General features: G+C 47.9%; 1 pseudogene; it reads left to right on the top strand.

Annotated features, from left to right (window-relative positions):
- The first annotated feature begins 4,622 nt into the window (after window positions 1–4,622).
- Window positions 4,623–18,241, top strand: part of LOC120985545 — a 124,577-nt pseudogene continuing 110,958 nt past the window's right edge.

The raw sequence follows: 18,241 nt of genomic DNA, 5'->3' as shown, positions 1-18,241 counted from the left end.
GGTACTAGGGTTGCCTTGGCTCCGACTACATAACCCCACTATAGATTGGTCCAATGGGGAGTTGGTGAGATGGGGGCCTAAGTGTGACTCGTGCCTGTCCGTGGTACAGGCTGGGGTCTCAGTAAAGTCTGATACTTTACCCTCTGTTGTTAGAGAATATTCTGATGTATTCTCATCACCAACCCCAGAGGTTCTACCCCCCCATAGACCTTATATTGTACCATAGAGCTAGTAGAGGGGGCCAAGTTTCCTAAAGGACGAATTTATAATCTTTCTATGCCCGAACGCAAGGCCATGGAAGATTATATTAAGGAGAGCCTTGGTAAAGGGCATATTAGACCTTCTGTCTCTCCTATGGGGGCAGGGTTTTTCTTCGTTAAGAAAAAAGATGGTGGTCTTCGGCCATGTATCGATTACCGGAGATTAAATAAAATCACTGTCCAGAATAGATACTCCCTCCCATTGATTCCGGATTTATTTAACCAGGTCCTGGGGGCAACCTGGTTTTCCAAAATTGACCTGAAAGGGGCATACAATCTAATCCGAATCAAGGAGGGAGACGAATGGAAGACGGCGTTCAATACTCTGGTAGGACACTTTGAATATCAGGTGATGCCTTTTGGACTCAGCAATGCCCCAGCTGTGTTCCAAAACTTCATGAATGACATTCTTAGGGAATTCTTAGGTAAATTTGTTATTGTCTATCTTGACGACATTTTGATATTCTCTCCTGACTTCGAATCCCATGTGTCTCATGTTAGACAAGTATTAGAGGTGTTGAGGGAGAATCAGCTATCCGCTAAACAAGAGAACTGTGTCTTTGGTGTGCAGGAGATTCTGTTTCTAGGGCATGTTCTGACTCCTCACGCCTTCAAGATGGATCCTGGTAAGGTACTAGCAATTAAGGAATGGGTAAGACCTTCATCCTTAAAGGCCTTACAACGGTTCTTAGGTTTCGCCAATTACTATCGTAAATTTATTATGAATTTTTCCGTAATTGCTAAACCGTTGACCGACCTTACTAAGAAAGGGGCGGATTTGGAGAATTGGTCTACTGAGGCCATTTCTTCATTTGAAAAATTAAAAAAGGCATTTAGTAGCGCTCCCATTCTGATCCAGCCTAATCAGGAGGAACCTTTTATTGTGGAGGTGGATGCGTCCGAGGACGGCGCAGGAGCAGTCCTTTCACAAGGTCCTGCCAGCCTCACTAATCTGAGACCATGTGCCTTCTTCTCCAGGAAATTCTCTCCCACGGAGAGAAACTACGACATAGGGAATAGGGAGCTGCTGGCCATTAAATGGGCATTTGAGGAGTGGAGGCATTTTCTGGAGGGGGCAAGGCATTGTGTAACTGTTGTCACTGACCATAAAAACCTTATGTTTCTCGAGTCTGCTAAGAGGTTGAATCCCCGTCAAGCCAGATGGGCTCTGTTTTTTACTCGTTTTGATTTTTCCATCACGTTCAGGCTGGGAAGTAAAAATGTGAAGGCGGACGCATTATCTCGGAGCTTCCAGGCTTTTCAACCTACTGAGGTACCACCTGAATCCATCCTACCAGCAAAAATCTTCTTAGCATCTCTTACCCAGGATATCTCGGCTCACATTAGGTCGGAACAACATCTGGCACCGGTATCCACCCCAACAGATAAGTTGTTTGTTCCCGTACAATTTCGTCTCCAGCTGTTGGGTGAGTGTCACGATTCTGCCTTTTGTGGACATCCGGGTGTTGAGGGCACTAAGGATCTGGTTTCTAGATCTTATTGGTGTCAGCCTGTGAGGTTTGTGCCAGGTCCAAGACACCTAGGACTCGCCCTGCTGGTAACCTACGACCCCTACCCATTCCCAGTAGACCCTGGTCCCATATCTCGATGGACTTTATAACTGACCTACCGCTGGCGGAGGGTAAGACTGTAGTGTGGGTAGTGGTGGATAGGTTTAGCAAGATGGTCCATTTCATTCCCCTGTCTAAACTCCCGAATGCCAAAACCCTGGGGTCTATTTTTGTGAAAGAAATTGTTCGATTGCATGGTATCCCGGAAAATATTGTTTCGGACAGGGGTGTGCAGTTTGTGTCCAAATTCTGGAGAGCCTTCTGTCAAAGATGTAAAATTTCGTTGTCTTTTTCTTCCGCCTACCATCCTGAGAGTAATGGGCAGACTGAACGCCTTAATCAGTCTGTGGAACAATTCCTGAGGTTGTATGTTGCTGATGACCAGCAATTATGGGTCAAATTCCTTCCATTGGCTGAATTTGCTCTGAATAACCGTGTCAATTCTTCTGCTGGGGTCTCCCCTTTCTTTTGTAACCATGGTTTTCATCCCCGTTTTCATTCTGGGTCGTCCGTCTCCTCCTCTAACCCTGAAGCTGATAAACTCTCCTCCGAACTGTGCACAGTTTGGGCCCGGGTTCAATCGAACCTAGAAAAGGCTCAATGTTCTCAAAAACTCAAGGCCGATAGGAGACGTTCAAGGGGGGTAAACTTTCAGGTTGGGGAGAAAGTATGGTTGTCCTCCAAGAATCTATCTCTCAAGGTAACTTCTAAAAAATTTGCTCCTCGTTTTATTGGACCATATAAGATCACGGAAGTGATTAACCCGTTATCTTTTAGGTTGGAGCTGCCTGAGTCATTCCACATTCATAATGTGTTCCATAAATCTCTGCTTAAAAAATATTTTGAACCGGTAGTACCATCAAAAGCCTCGCCTCCGCCAGTTCTTGTTAATGATGCTGTCGAGTATGTGGTGTCTAAAATAGTGGATGTCAGAAAGGTGCGTAATTCCTTGCAGTACCTGATTCACTGGAAGGGGTATGGACCTGAAGAGAGATCTTGGGTACCTGCCAGGGAGGTTCATGCTCCTAGACTTGTTTCTTAAATTTCATTTAGAACACCCTGAAAAGCCATCGCCTGAAGTCTTGGGTCCGGTGGCCCCTCGTAAAAGGGGGGGGTACTGTCACGGGGTTCCGAAGGTGCACTCGGTCCCCCATTGCCCGCAGAACTGTTGCTTAGCTTTTGGAATGAGGTTCTGTGTTTGACCTCATTCCCAGGGCGGCTTTACTAGCTGGGTGGCTCCTTGCTCCTAAGTCTGCCTTGAGCGCCGTGCTGATCACTCGGTGCTCGACTGGTTGGTCTGTCGGTCATGTGACGCTGGCCACGTCACATGACCCTCACTCCCCACTATAAATACAGGCAGCCTGCTGGCTACAGGTTGCCTGTTAATTTCTAGGTTCCTGGTATTTGTTGGACTGCTGAATACTTACCTGATCCTGTTCCTTGACCAACCTTTTGCCTGATCCTCCTGTACTGCGCATCCGTCCTGGTATTGTGACCTCGGCTCCCACCTGACTACTCTCTTAGGACTCCTCTTGTACTTCTCTGCTCTCCTGGTATTTATGACCCCGGCTTCTCCTGACAATTCTCTGCTTGCTCCATTTGTACTTTGCAGCTTTCCTGGTATTGACTCGGTCCGTTCACGTCCTGTTGTTTGTCTGTCTGTCATCCCTGCACTTACTCCAAGTTAGGGATTGCCGTCCAGTTGTCCCCTGTCATTAGGACTCGCGAGGCAAGTAGGCAGGGCCAGGGGTAAGGGTGGAGCGCAGTGGTCACTTCCCTTCCCCCTGTGTGTGTGTGTACGCGACCGTTACACAGAGGAGGCTCTATCTGGGCTGACTTTGTTGAAGCAGGCCGGATCCACTAAATCCAGGCCTACTGAAACACAACCAGTACCCGAGGTAAGTGAGTCCCCAACTGTCATTTCCACCTCCACTACTGACAGGTTCGCTTCTCTCTCTCTCTCTCCTTCTCTCTGTTTATCTCTAGTCCCTCCCTCATCTCTCTATCTAACCTTGAGACGATGCACCATGTTGAATCCAGCTTCTCTTCGTCCTGGTTTTAAGGATAATGAGAAGGGGGAAAAGTGGTGCAGAAAACAACAATCTTCAAACTTTGTACTAACCATTTAATTTTCTAACCTTAGTAGGGAATCACGTCAAGAACCATCATGACTGCTTTTTTCTGACGGTACTTGGGTCAGATTTTTGCAAAGAAAAAATCATGGCCGATCCTTGGCCTGAATGTTCCGCTGTAGCCTCTTATTCCATCAGGGATGCCCCCAGGCAGCCCTAAAGGTTATCACCCGATGTACATCGGGTTCGGGAGTCTTTCCCGGACCCAGACTCAATAACCAGTGTTCATTCTGGTCAACCAGATGATTGGGTCGTGCTAAAGAAACATCTGAGGGCGGGACTAGAGCCGAGATATCTTGGGCCATTCCAGGTGCTGCTGATGATGCCAACCTCTCTGAAGTTCGAGGGACGAGACAACTGGATTCACACCAGTCACTGCAAGAAGCTTCTGAACTACATCAAAGAATGAAGAGTATCACTTTTGTTTATTTGTTTAGTTTAATTTTTAAGGAGGCAAACGCATATCAAACTAGCAAGGGCCACAAGGAGACATTTGTTGATAACACATAACGATACATTCCTAAAGGGTAATATCAGCTATAGGTTTAATAGTAGCTCCTTGCTTGTTAATCCTGTATGGGTGTCCGGGCAGCTAGGCGGCCCGTAGATGTGGTAAAGGGCCTAAGTTTGTGGGATCCTCCAGTTGTGAGGAAGGTATAATGGTCAACCTTACTAATAAAACCCCCGATCTCTTTAATAACACCGATAGACCAGATTATATCTGCTGGAAAGAAGGGTGTGACATTCAGACTGAGGGAGCGATCCCCCAGTCTATTCAGTTATTACTGGAGGCCCGTGCCCGTCAGAAGTTCTTGTGTGGAGTTGACGGGTCAGTACTATTTCCTATGCGGGTTAGCCGCTTAGAAGGTAATTCCCCCTAATGCCAGAGGTTCATGTGTCCTGGTGAAGCTTGTCCCTGCATCTTACGTTGCAGCCGATTGGGAGGAACAGATGGTGTGGAAGGAGGTAAGAAGGGCAGGGAGAGCTGGAAGGGAGTTTTTTTCTAGCTGGACGGGATGGGGAGATGGACTTATGAAGCGATTGAACAATTTCTCGTCCATAGTGGATGAGATGTTCAATAAAACCGTTGAGGCAGTGCTCAGCAGAAGTCTACAATGAAGCACCATATCTGACTCTTGAGGAGGCTTACCTTTCCTTACACAAAAGAGCTTGATACATGTGCTTGATGCAAACAAGCACATGTATCTACTACACGATCGGCTCGAATGGACCCTCAATAATTGGGAGAGGGACCAGGGGACTACGGAAATGTGGCTGGGGGCTGGTTATCTGGCAAGTTATGCAAGACTAGAAATACTCTTCCACATCTCTGAACAATTTGGGCTAGTAGAACCGCTGTAGAATCTGGTCCTGCATTTTCTGCTGGCCCAGGTGTCCCCCAAGTACATGTTGGTGGGCTAACTCTAACACGAGCTTGCGATGCGCCTTGGGCACCACCAGCTGTTCAATATGCTCACCCCGAAGTTGTTTTACGTGGTACAGCAACTCCTGTTGAACCACAAAACGGGGGAACATAGACTCGGCCCCCGGTAGTTGCAGCTCACCCTCAACTACTACCACATTTTCCCAGGCTCGAGATAGAATCGGTTCCTGGTGCTGTGCTGTGCTGTATCAAAGTTATCTCTGGAGACGTTGAGGTCTGCCAACTCCAAACCCTGCGGCAAGTCCTCCACATCTCCCACCATCACACTTAGTGCGGTTGTCTACCCCTCTTCCACCGAAGTGAAGATCACCCCTACCGCTGGCCCTTCGGACCCAGGTTCCCAGGGTTCTGGTCTACCCCCTGAGCCGGGCCACTCTGCTAGGGTCACATCTGTCTCCCAGGTATCGGTAACTTGTGTATCCAGCCATAGTGCTGGGAAACCAGGGAAGTCTCTCCCAATTATTAGTTCATAGTGCAACTTTGTGGTGACGGCCACCTCATGCCAGGCCACCGGCCAGTCCACATGCCGGCCACCGTGGATAATGAGACCAGGGCGGTGGGATAGTTCTTTTAGTCTCCATGGATGCACACTACACCTACTTTTCGGCCAGTATACTTGGCGGGCTGCACCAGGGAAGCTTTTACCAGGGACACCAGGCTCCTTGAATCCAGCAGTGCCACTGCCAGGGTATCTCCCACTTGCACCTGGCACAGGTGACTATTGTCTATTGTCTTGGGGTTTACTGGATGCACACAGCCTCCTGGCATACATTGAGGTGTGGTAGCCAAAGTTAGTGTCCATGGGTTCCCCCCCGATGGGGACAGTCGGCCCTTATGTGTCCAGGCTCGTGACACCGCCAGCAGACCACCAGGCTTGGTCTGCAGAGGGTACGTCCCGGGCGGGTTTGGCTGGCACCAGTGCCCACTTGATGGCCAGGCACTCTCTCTCTCTCTCTCTCTCTCTCTCTCTCCACTATACTGTACCTAGTCTCGGCTGGGGTAAGCTTTTGGCTCAGAAAAACAATGGGATGTTCCTCCCCATTGATTTCCTGAGAGAGTACAGCTCCGAGGCCTGTACCACAAACTCCCTCTTTAAGTCGGGCGTCACCAATAATGGGGACCCACACAGGGCCAACTTCAAAGCGGAGAAAGCCTTTTCCGCCAGCTCATTCCACTGGACTGTCACTGATTTGCGTCCCTTCAAAAGACCTGTCAATGGTGCGGCGACTGTAGCAAAATTGGGGACAAACCTCATATAGTACCCCTCCATACCCAGGAAACTACTTTACTTGCCGAGTAGTGACAGGTCGGGGCCAAATCCTAATTGCCTCAGTTTTGTTCACCTGAGGTTTATCATTCCGCGCCCAATTACAAGAAATTCTCCTGCCAGTGTTTACGGTTTCAGGCGTACCCTCCAAGACATTGATGTGTTAATTCAGTCCGATACAATTGTATGTGTTCCAAAAGTTTAAAACCAAAACTTTTTGTATTTGAGTTTTGGTTTTAAGGTAACATTTACTTTTTACTGAATCTAAATGTATATAGCAAGACTTCATGTAACTGAAGTTTTCTATGTTGTCTTGTTTCTCTCCTTTTTACAGGTTTTCTTTTACTAACCCATTTTTATTTTTAGGTTTTTATTGTTGTAATCAAGTTTTTTCAGGTTTTTCCTTTTTCATATTTTCGCATCTTATTTGGTTTTATTTTTGTCTATTTTTGTTTGGTTATTTCTTTGATTAATTTATTATTTACCTTTTTCTGCAGTTCTATATTCGATCTTAGCATACTTTTTTCCTTCTATTTCTCTTTTCCAAGTGACAGTTCTCCACTTCAGGACTCTTCTCTCTTTAACAACCAGAGGTTAACCCCGTATTTCTTTTTACTTTATCAGCTGTAGATTGACTGGAGGAGCTACATTTTGCTAGAAAAAAGCGGGTCTCATTTATTGGGTAGCCTTAGCTGGCTAAACACAGGCGTAGCTCAGCTGTGTGTATAGCCCTTTAGGAGGCATACTGGGAATCCAGCAAAAGGAGCTCTGGCCTAAAGGCCCTGTGGGAGTGGAAATAGCATTGAGAGTAGCAATAGGCCACTCTCAGTGCACGAGATTTCTAGCTGTCCGACATAGGCTGTGTAAAAGTCGGGGTCGGACAGATGTACCATGAGAAGGAGCCGGGCATGGACACAGGCAACACTGGCAAGGCTTGGTTAACCAAGGATGGGTTGTGGCAGATCCATGTACGGGGGAAAAAAAATAGTCCCCTTGTGGGGTCACATGGCTGCTCAGTACATGAGATCTAGATATGGGGTGAAGGCCACAAAGCCCCTTAAACAATGGGGTAGGTGGTCTAAGGGAACTAATTGGAGTATCCCTCTGGAAGGTATTTTTGACATATGGAGATGGAAAAATTTTATTACAGCGTTCAGGCCCAGGCTCCAGTCAGCAAAAACGTTGGAAGTAGCGCAATGGTGGCTGCAAAAGTCAATTATGGTAATTAACCAGGGCGTACAGAAAACGGTTTCAATCCGGAAGAACCGAGTGATGTACACCTCGCCTGAGGGGAAAACTGAGGTTAGGGAAGCAGAGTGTCACGGGGTTCCGAAGGTGCACTCGGTCCCCCATTGCCCGCAGAACTGTTGCTTAGCTTTTGGAATGAGGTTCTGTGTTTGACCTCATTCCTAGGGCGGCTTTACTAGCTGGGTGGCTCCTTGCTCCTAAGTCTGCCTTGAGCGCCGAGCTGATCACTCGGTGCTCGACTGGTTGGTCTGTCGGTCATGTGACGCTGGCCACGTCACATGACCCTCACTCCCCACTATAAATACAGGCAGCCTGCTGGCTACAGGTTGCCTGTTAATTTCTAGGTTCCTGGTATTTGTTGGACTGCTGAATACTTACCTGATCCTGTTCCCTGACCATCCTTTTGCCTGATCCTCCTGTACTGCGCATCCGTCCTGGTATTGTGACCTCGGCTCCCACCTGACTACTCTCTTAGGACTCCTCTTGTACTTCTCTGCTCTCCTGGTATTTATGACCCCGGCTTCTCCTGACAATTCTCTGCTTGCTCCATTTGTACTTTGCAGCTTTCCTGGTATTGACTCGGTCCGTTCACGTCCTGTTGTTTGTCTGTCTGTCATCCCTGCACTTACTCCAAGTTAGGGATTGCCGTCCAGTTGTCCCCTGTCATTAGGACTCGCGAGGCAAGTAGGCAGGGCCAGGGGTAAGGGTGGAGCGCAGTGGTCACTTCCCTTCCCCCTGTGTGTGTGTGTACGCGACCGTTACAGATTAACAGGCCCAATAACCACTGTATTATGAATCCTCTGGTGACCCTGACTGACTATGTCTCTAATCTTACGCAGATGGTGCAGGAGTTAGGGGAAAAACTCAGCTCTTTTGAGTTAGGGCAAGGCTCTTCCACTCCTCAGGCCTCCAGTCCGCATTTTGAGCCCCAGATTAAGCTCCCAGAAACCTTTTCTGGAGACCGGAAGAAGTTTCTCTCTTTTAAGGAGAGTTGTAAACTTTACTTCCGTTTGCGCCCCGTGTCCTCTGGCCCCGAGAGTCAACGCGTGGGCATTATCATTTCCCGATTACAGGGTGATCCCCAGGACTGGGCGTTCTCTTTACCTGCTGGCGCCAGTTGTTTATATTCTGTGGAGGGGTTCTTTCAGGCCCTAGGTACCCTCTATGATGAACCAGACAGGGCTCTAGTAGCCGAGACGGCTCTAAAGGCACTAGTTCAGGGCAATTTACCAGCGGAGGATTATTGCACCCAATTCAGAAGGTGGTGTGTCCCCTCAGGATGGAACGAACCAGCCCTGAAGAGTCAGTTCAGGTCAGGTCAACTTCCAGAGACCTTAGAGGAGATGATGACCCTTGTTGTCCGACTTGACCGACGGGTTAGAGAGAGACGACAGGAACAACAGTTCTCTTCCCAGATGGTGGTCCAGCCAGAGGCCTATCCCAGAGACAATGCTGAGGTCTCCACCGAGGAACCCATGCAGGTTGGCATGACCCGAGGGAATCTTCGCCGCAGACGTGGAGAATGCTTTTACTGTGGAGATTCTGACCATTGGATCAACCAGTGTCCTAAGAAGGTCCTCTCTGTCAAGTCTCCTAAGGCAAGGCAACCAAAGACCAGGTACACCCTGAATTTTCTAAATGTAAGCTTTCGGTACCCATTACGATTTCTCTGGGAGTAGATAAATGGGCGGGTAAGGCCTTTATTGATTCTGGCTCAGCGGCTAGCTTTATTGACTCTGAGTATGCTGTTAGATTGGGTATTCCTATGTTTGCCTTACCAACTCCTATCCATGTCATGGCTATTGATGCTACTCCTCTTATTGGTGGTACAGTGAGCTTATGTACCTCGGAGATTTCTCTAACCGTGGGTGTGTGCCACTCAGAGAGATGTTCGCTTCTAGTCCTGGAGAACCTACCTGCTGAGGTGGTACTAGGGTTGCCTTGGCTCCGACTACATAACCCCACTATAGATTGGTCCAATGGGGAGTTGGTGAGATGGGGGCCTAAGTGTGACTCGTGCCTGTCCGTGGTACAGGCTGGGGTCTCAGTAAAGTCTGATACTTTACCCTCTGTTGTTAGAGAATATTCTGATGTATTCTCATCACCAACCCCAGAGGTTCTACCCCCCCATAGACCTTATATTGTACCATAGAGCTAGTAGAGGGGGCCAAGTTTCCTAAAGGACGAATTTATAATCTTTCTATGCCCGAACGCAAGGCCATGGAAGATTATATTAAGGAGAGCCTTGGTAAAGGGCATATTAGACCTTCTGTCTCTCCTATGGGGGCAGGGTTTTTCTTCGTTAAGAAAAAAGATGGTGGTCTTCGGCCATGTATCGATTACCGGAGATTAAATAAAATCACTGTCCAGAATAGATACTCCCTCCCATTGATTCCGGATTTATTTAACCAGGTCCTGGGGGCAACCTGGTTTTCCAAAATTGACCTGAAAGGGGCATACAATCTAATCCGAATCAAGGAGGGAGACGAATGGAAGACGGCGTTCAATACTCTGGTAGGACACTTTGAATATCAGGTGATGCCTTTTGGACTCAGCAATGCCCCAGCTGTGTTCCAAAACTTCATGAATGACATTCTTAGGGAATTCTTAGGTAAATTTGTTATTGTCTATCTTGACGACATTTTGATATTCTCTCCTGACTTCGAATCCCATGTGTCTCATGTTAGACAAGTATTAGAGGTGTTGAGGGAGAATCAGCTATCCGCTAAACAAGAGAAATGTGTCTTTGGTGTGCAGGAGATTCTGTTTCTAGGGCATGTTCTGACTCCTCACGCCTTCAAGATGGATCCTGGTAAGGTACTAGCAATTAAGGAATGGGTAAGACCTTCATCCTTAAAGGCCTTACAACGGTTCTTAGGTTTCGCCAATTACTATCGTAAATTTATTATGAATTTTTCCGTAATTGCTAAACCGTTGACCGACCTTACTAAGAAAGGGGCGGATTTGGAGAATTGGTCTACTGAGGCCATTTCTTCATTTGAAAAATTAAAAAAGGCATTTAGTAGCGCTCCCATTCTGATCCAGCCTAATCAGGAGGAACCTTTTATTGTGGAGGTGGATGCGTCCGAGGACGGCGCAGGAGCAGTCCTTTCACAAGGTCCTGCCAGCCTCACTAATCTGAGACCATGTGCCTTCTTCTCCAGGAAATTCTCTCCCACGGAGAGAAACTACGACATAGGGAATAGGGAGCTGCTGGCCATTAAATGGGCATTTGAGGAGTGGAGGCATTTTCTGGAGGGGGCAAGGCATTGTGTAACTGTTGTCACTGACCATAAAAACCTTATGTTTCTCGAGTCTGCTAAGAGGTTGAATCCCCGTCAAGCCAGATGGGCTCTGTTTTTTACTCGTTTTGATTTTTCCATCACGTTCAGGCTGGGAAGTAAAAATGTGAAGGCGGACGCATTATCTCGGAGCTTCCAGGCTTTTCAACCTACTGAGGTACCACCTGAATCCATCCTACCAGCAAAAATCTTCTTAGCATCTCTTACCCAGGATATCTCGGCTCACATTAGGTCGGAACAACATCTGGCACCGGTATCCACCCCAACAGATAAGTTGTTTGTTCCCGTACAATTTCGTCTCCAGCTGTTGGGTGAGTGTCACGATTCTGCCTTTTGTGGACATCCGGGTGTTGAGGGCACTAAGGATCTGGTTTCTAGATCTTATTGGTGTCAGCCTGTGAGGTTTGTGCCAGGTCCAAGACACCTAGGACTCGCCCTGCTGGTAACCTACGACCCCTACCCATTCCCAGTAGACCCTGGTCCCATATCTCGATGGACTTTATAACTGACCTACCGCTGGCGGAGGGTAAGACTGTAGTGTGGGTAGTGGTGGATAGGTTTAGCAAGATGGTCCATTTCATTCCCCTGTCTAAACTCCCGAATGCCAAAACCCTGGGGTCTATTTTTGTGAAAGAAATTGTTCGATTGCATGGTATCCCGGAAAATATTGTTTCGGACAGGGGTGTGCAGTTTGTGTCCAAATTCTGGAGAGCCTTCTGTCAAAGATGTAAAATTTCGTTGTCTTTTTCTTCCGCCTACCATCCTGAGAGTAATGGGCAGACTGAACGCCTTAATCAGTCTGTGGAACAATTCCTGAGGTTGTATGTTGCTGATGACCAGCAATTATGGGTCAAATTCCTTCCATTGGCTGAATTTGCTCTGAATAACCGTGTCAATTCTTCTGCTGGGGTCTCCCCTTTCTTTTGTAACCATGGTTTTCATCCCCGTTTTCATTCTGGGTCGTCCGTCTCCTCCTCTAACCCTGAAGCTGATAAACTCTCCTCCGAACTGTGCACAGTTTGGGCCCGGGTTCAATCGAACCTAGAAAAGGCTCAATGTTCTCAAAAACTCAAGGCCGATAGGAGACGTTCAAGGGTGGTAAACTTTCAGGTTGGGGAGAAAGTATGGTTGTCCTCCAAGAATCTATCTCTCAAGGTAACTTCTAAAAAATTTGCTCCTCGTTTTATTGGACCATATAAGATCACGGAAGTGATTAACCCGGTATCTTTTAGGTTGGAGCTGCCTGAGTCATTCCACATTCATAATGTGTTCCATAAATCTCTGCTTAAAAAATATTTTGAACCGGTAGTACCATCAAAAGCCTCGCCTCCGCCAGTTCTTGTTAATGATGCTGTCGAGTATGTGGTGTCTAAAATAGTGGATGTCAGAAAGGTGCGTAATTCCTTGCAGTACCTGATTCACTGGAAGGGGTATGGACCTGAAGAGAGATCTTGGGTACCTGCCAGGGAGGTTCATGCTCCTAGACTTGTTTCTTAAATTTCATTTAGAACACCCTGAAAAGCCATCGCCTGAAGTCTTGGGTCCGGTGGCCCCTCGTAAAAGGGGGGGTACTGTCACGGGGTTCCGAAGGTGCACTCGGTCCCCCATTGCCCGCAGAACTGTTGCTTAGCTTTTGGAATGAGGTTCTGTGTTTGACCTCATTCCCAGGGCGGCTTTACTAGCTGGGTGGCTCCTTGCTCCTAAGTCTGCCTTGAGCGCCGTGCTGATCACTCGGTGCTCGACTGGTTGGTCTGTCGGTCATGTGACGCTGGCCACGTCACATGACCCTCACTCCCCACTATAAATACAGGCAGCCTGCTGGCTACAGGTTGCCTGTTAATTTCTAGGTTCCTGGTATTTGTTGGACTGCTGAATACTTACCTGATCCTGTTCCTTGACCAACCTTTTGCCTGATCCTCCTGTACTGCGCATCCGTCCTGGTATTGTGACCTCGGCTCCCACCTGACTACTCTCTTAGGACTCCTCTTGTACTTCTCTGCTCTCCTGGTATTTATGACCCCGGCTTCTCCTGACAATTCTCTGCTTGCTCCATTTGTACTTTGCAGCTTTCCTGGTATTGACTCGGTCCGTTCACGTCCTGTTGTTTGTCTGTCTGTCATCCCTGCACTTACTCCAAGTTAGGGATTGCCGTCCAGTTGTCCCCTGTCATTAGGACTCGCGAGGCAAGTAGGCAGGGCCAGGGGTAAGGGTGGAGCGCAGTGGTCACTTCCCTTCCCCCTGTGTGTGTGTGTACGCGACCGTTACACAGAGGAGGCTCTATCTGGGCTGACTTTGTTGAAGCAGGCCGGATCCACTAAATCCAGGCCTACTGAAACACAACCAGTACCCGAGGTAAGTGAGTCCCCAACTGTCATTTCCACCTCCACTACTGACAGGTTCGCTTCTCTCTCTCTCTCTCCTTCTCTCTGTTTATCTCTAGTCCCTCCCTCATCTCTCTATCTAACCTTGAGACGATGCACCATGTTGAATCCAGCTTCTCTTCGTCCTGGTTTTAAGGATAATGAGAAGGGGGAAAAGTGGTGCAGAAAACAACAATCTTCAAACTTTGTACTAACCATTTAATTTTCTAACCTTAGTAGGGAATCACGTCAAGAACCATCATGACTGCTTTTTTCTGACGGTACTTGGGTCAGATTTTTGCAAAGAAAAAATCATGGCCGATCCTTGGCCTGAATGTTCCGCTGTAGCCTCTTATTCCATCAGGGATGCCCCCAGGCAGCCCTAAAGGTTATCACCCGATGTACATCGGGTTCGGGAGTCTTTCCCGGACCCAGACTCAATAACCAGTGTTCATTCTGGTCAACCAGATGATTGGGTCGTGCTAAAGAAACATCTGAGGGCGGGACTAGAGCCGAGATATCTTGGGCCATTCCAGGTGCTGCTGATGATGCCAACCTCTCTGAAGTTCGAGGGACGAGACAACTGGATTCACACCAGTCACTGCAAGAAGCTTCTGAACTACATCAAAGAATGAAGAGTATCACTTTTGTTTATTTGTTTAGTTTAATTTTTAAGGAGGCAAACGCATATCAAACTAGCAAGGGCCACAAGGAGACATTTGTTGATAACACATAACGATACATTCCTAAAGGGTAATATCAGCTATAGGTTTAATAGTAGCTCCTTGCTTGTTAATCCTGTATGGGTGTCCGGGCAGCTAGGCGGCCCGTAGATGTGGTAAAGGGCCTAAGTTTGTGGGATCCTCCAGTTGTGAGGAAGGTATAATGGTCAACCTTACTAATAAAACCCCCGATCTCTTTAATAACACCGATAGACCAGATTATATCTGCTGGAAAGAAGGGTGTGACATTCAGACTGAGGGAGCGATCCCCCAGTCTATTCAGTTATTACTGGAGGCCCGTGCCCGTCAGAAGTTCTTGTGTGGAGTTGACGGGTCAGTACTATTTCCTATGCGGGTTAGCCGCTTAGAAGGTAATTCCCCCTAATGCCAGAGGTTCATGTGTCCTGGTGAAGCTTGTCCCTGCATCTTACGTTGCAGCCGATTGGGAGGAACAGATGGTGTGGAAGGAGGTAAGAAGGGCAGGGAGAGCTGGAAGGGAGTTTTTTTCTAGCTGGACGGGATGGGGAGATGGACTTATGAAGCGATTGAACAATTTCTCGTCCATAGTGGATGAGATGTTCAATAAAACCGTTGAGGCAGTGCTCAGCAGAAGTCTACAATGAAGCACCATATCTGACTCTTGAGGAGGCTTACCTTTCCTTACACAAAAGAGCTTGATACATGTGCTTGATGCAAACAAGCACATGTATCTACTACACGATCGGCTCGAATGGACCCTCAATAATTGGGAGAGGGACCAGGGGACTACGGAAATGTGGCTGGGGGCTGGTTATCTGGCAAGTTATGCAAGACTAGAAATACTCTTCCACATCTCTGAACAATTTGGGCTAGTAGAACCGCTGTAGAATCTGGTCCTGCATTTTCTGCTGGCCCAGGTGTCCCCCAAGTACATGTTGGTGGGCTAACTCTAACACGAGCTTGCGATGCGCCTTGGGCACCACCAGCTGTTCAATATGCTCACCCCGAAGTTGTTTTACGTGGTACAGCAACTCCTGTTGAACCACAAAACGGGGGAACATAGACTCGGCCCCCGGTAGTTGCAGCTCACCCTCAACTACTACCACATTTTCCCAGGCTCGAGATAGAATCGGTTCCTGGTGCTGTGCTGTGCTGTATCAAAGTTATCTCTGGAGACGTTGAGGTCTGCCAACTCCAAACCCTGCGGCAAGTCCTCCACATCTCCCACCATCACACTTAGTGCGGTTGTCTACCCCTCTTCCACCGAAGTGAAGATCACCCCTACCGCTGGCCCTTCGGACCCAGGTTCCCAGGGTTCTGGTCTACCCCCTGAGCCGGGCCACTCTGCTAGGGTCACATCTGTCTCCCAGGTATCGGTAACTTGTGTATCCAGCCATAGTGCTGGGAAACCAGGGAAGTCTCTCCCAATTATTAGTTCATAGTGCAACTTTGTGGTGACGGCCACCTCATGCCAGGCCACCGGCCAGTCCACATGCCGGCCACCGTGGATAATGAGACCAGGGCGGTGGGATAGTTCTTTTAGTCTCCATGGATGCACACTACACCTACTTTTCGGCCAGTATACTTGGCGGGCTGCACCAGGGAAGCTTTTACCAGGGACACCAGGCTCCTTGAATCCAGCAGTGCCACTGCCAGGGTATCTCCCACTTGCACCTGGCACAGGTGACTATTGTCTATTGTCTTGGGGTTTACTGGATGCACACAGCCTCCTGGCATACATTGAGGTGTGGTAGCCAAAGTTAGTGTCCATGGGTTCCCCCCCGATGGGGACAGTCGGCCCTTATGTGTCCAGGCTCGTGACACCGCCAGCAGACCACCAGGCTTGGTCTGCAGAGGGTACGTCCCGGGCGGGTTTGGCTGGCACCAGTGCCCACTTGATGGCCAGGCACTCTCTCTCTCTCTCTCTCTCTCTCTCTCTCCACTATACTGTACCTAGTCTCGGCTGGGGTAAGCTTTTGGCTCAGAAAAACAATGGGATGTTCCTCCCCATTGATTTCCTGAGAGAGTACAGCTCCGAGGCCTGTACCACAAACTCCCTCTTTAAGTCGGGCGTCACCAATAATGGGGACCCACACAGGGCCAACTTCAAAGCGGAGAAAGCCTTTTCCGCCAGCTCATTCCACTGGACTGTCACTGATTTGCGTCCCTTCAAAAGACCTGTCAATGGTGCGGCGACTGTAGCAAAATTGGGGACAAACCTCATATAGTACCCCTCCATACCCAGGAAACTACTTTACTTGCCGAGTAGTGACAGGTCGGGGCCAAATCCTAATTGCCTCAGTTTTGTTCACCTGAGGTTTATCATTCCGCGCCCAATTACAAGAAATTCTCCTGCCAGTGTTTACGGTTTCAGGCGTACCCTCCAAGACATTGATGTGTTAATTCAGTCCGATACAATTGTATGTGTTCCAAAAGTTTAAAACCAAAACTTTTTGTATTTGAGTTTTGGTTTTAAGGTAACATTTACTTTTTACTGAATCTAAATGTATATAGCAAGACTTCATGTAACTGAAGTTTTCTATGTTGTCTTGTTTCTCTCCTTTTTACAGGTTTTCTTTTACTAACCCATTTTTATTTTTAGGTTTTTATTGTTGTAATCAAGTTTTTTCAGGTTTTTCCTTTTTCATATTTTCGCATCTTATTTGGTTTTATTTTTGTCTATTTTTGTTTGGTTATTTCTTTGATTAATTTATTATTTACCTTTTTCTGCAGTTCTATATTCGATCTTAGCATACTTTTTTCCTTCTATTTCTCTTTTCCAAGTGACAGTTCTCCACTTCAGGACTCTTCTCTCTTTAACAACCAGAGGTTAACCCCGTATTTCTTTTTACTTTATCAGCTGTAGATTGACTGGAGGAGCTACATTTTGCTAGAAAAAAGCGGGTCTCATTTATTGGGTAGCCTTAGCTGGCTAAACACAGGCGTAGCTCAGCTGTGTGTATAGCCCTTTAGGAGGCATACTGGGAATCCAGCAAAAGGAGCTCTGGCCTAAAGGCCCTGTGGGAGTGGAAATAGCATTGAGAGTAGCAATAGGCCACTCTCAGTGCACGAGATTTCTAGCTGTCCGACATAGGCTGTGTAAAAGTCGGGGTCGGACAGATGTACCATGAGAAGGAGCCGGGCATGGACACAGGCAACACTGGCAAGGCTTGGTTAACCAAGGATGGGTTGTGGCAGATCCATGTACGGGGGAAAAAAAATAGTCCCCTTGTGGGGTCACATGGCTGCTCAGTACATGAGATCTAGATATGGGGTGAAGGCCACAAAGCCCCTTAAACAATGGGGTAGGTGGTCTAAGGGAACTAATTGGAGTATCCCTCTGGAAGGTATTTTTGACATATGGAGATGGAAAAATTTTATTACAGCGTTCAGGCCCAGGCTCCAGTCAGCAAAAACGTTGGAAGTAGCGCAATGGTGGCTGCAAAAGTCAATTATGGTAATTAACCAGGGCGTACAGAAAACGGTTTCAATCCGGAAGAACCGAGTGATGTACACCTCGCCTGAGGGGAAAACTGAGGTTAGGGAAGCAGAGTGTCACGGGGTTCCGAAGGTGCACTCGGTCCCCCATTGCCCGCAGAACTGTTGCTTAGCTTTTGGAATGAGGTTCTGTGTTTGACCTCATTCCTAGGGCGGCTTTACTAGCTGGGTGGCTCCTTGCTCCTAAGTCTGCCTTGAGCGCCGAGCTGATCACTCGGTGCTCGACTGGTTGGTCTGTCGGTCATGTGACGCTGGCCACGTCACATGACCCTCACTCCCCACTATAAATACAGGCAGCCTGCTGGCTACAGGTTGCCTGTTAATTTCTAGGTTCCTGGTATTTGTTGGACTGCTGAATACTTACCTGATCCTGTTCCCTGACCATCCTTTTGCCTGATCCTCCTGTACTGCGCATCCGTCCTGGTATTGTGACCTCGGCTCCCACCTGACTACTCTCT

Source organism: Bufo bufo, chromosome 1 (assembly GCF_905171765.1).
Source record: "Bufo bufo chromosome 1, aBufBuf1.1, whole genome shotgun sequence".
Taxonomy (NCBI): Eukaryota; Metazoa; Chordata; class Amphibia; order Anura; family Bufonidae; genus Bufo; species Bufo bufo.
This window is presented reverse-complemented; position numbering and strand designations above follow the sequence as displayed.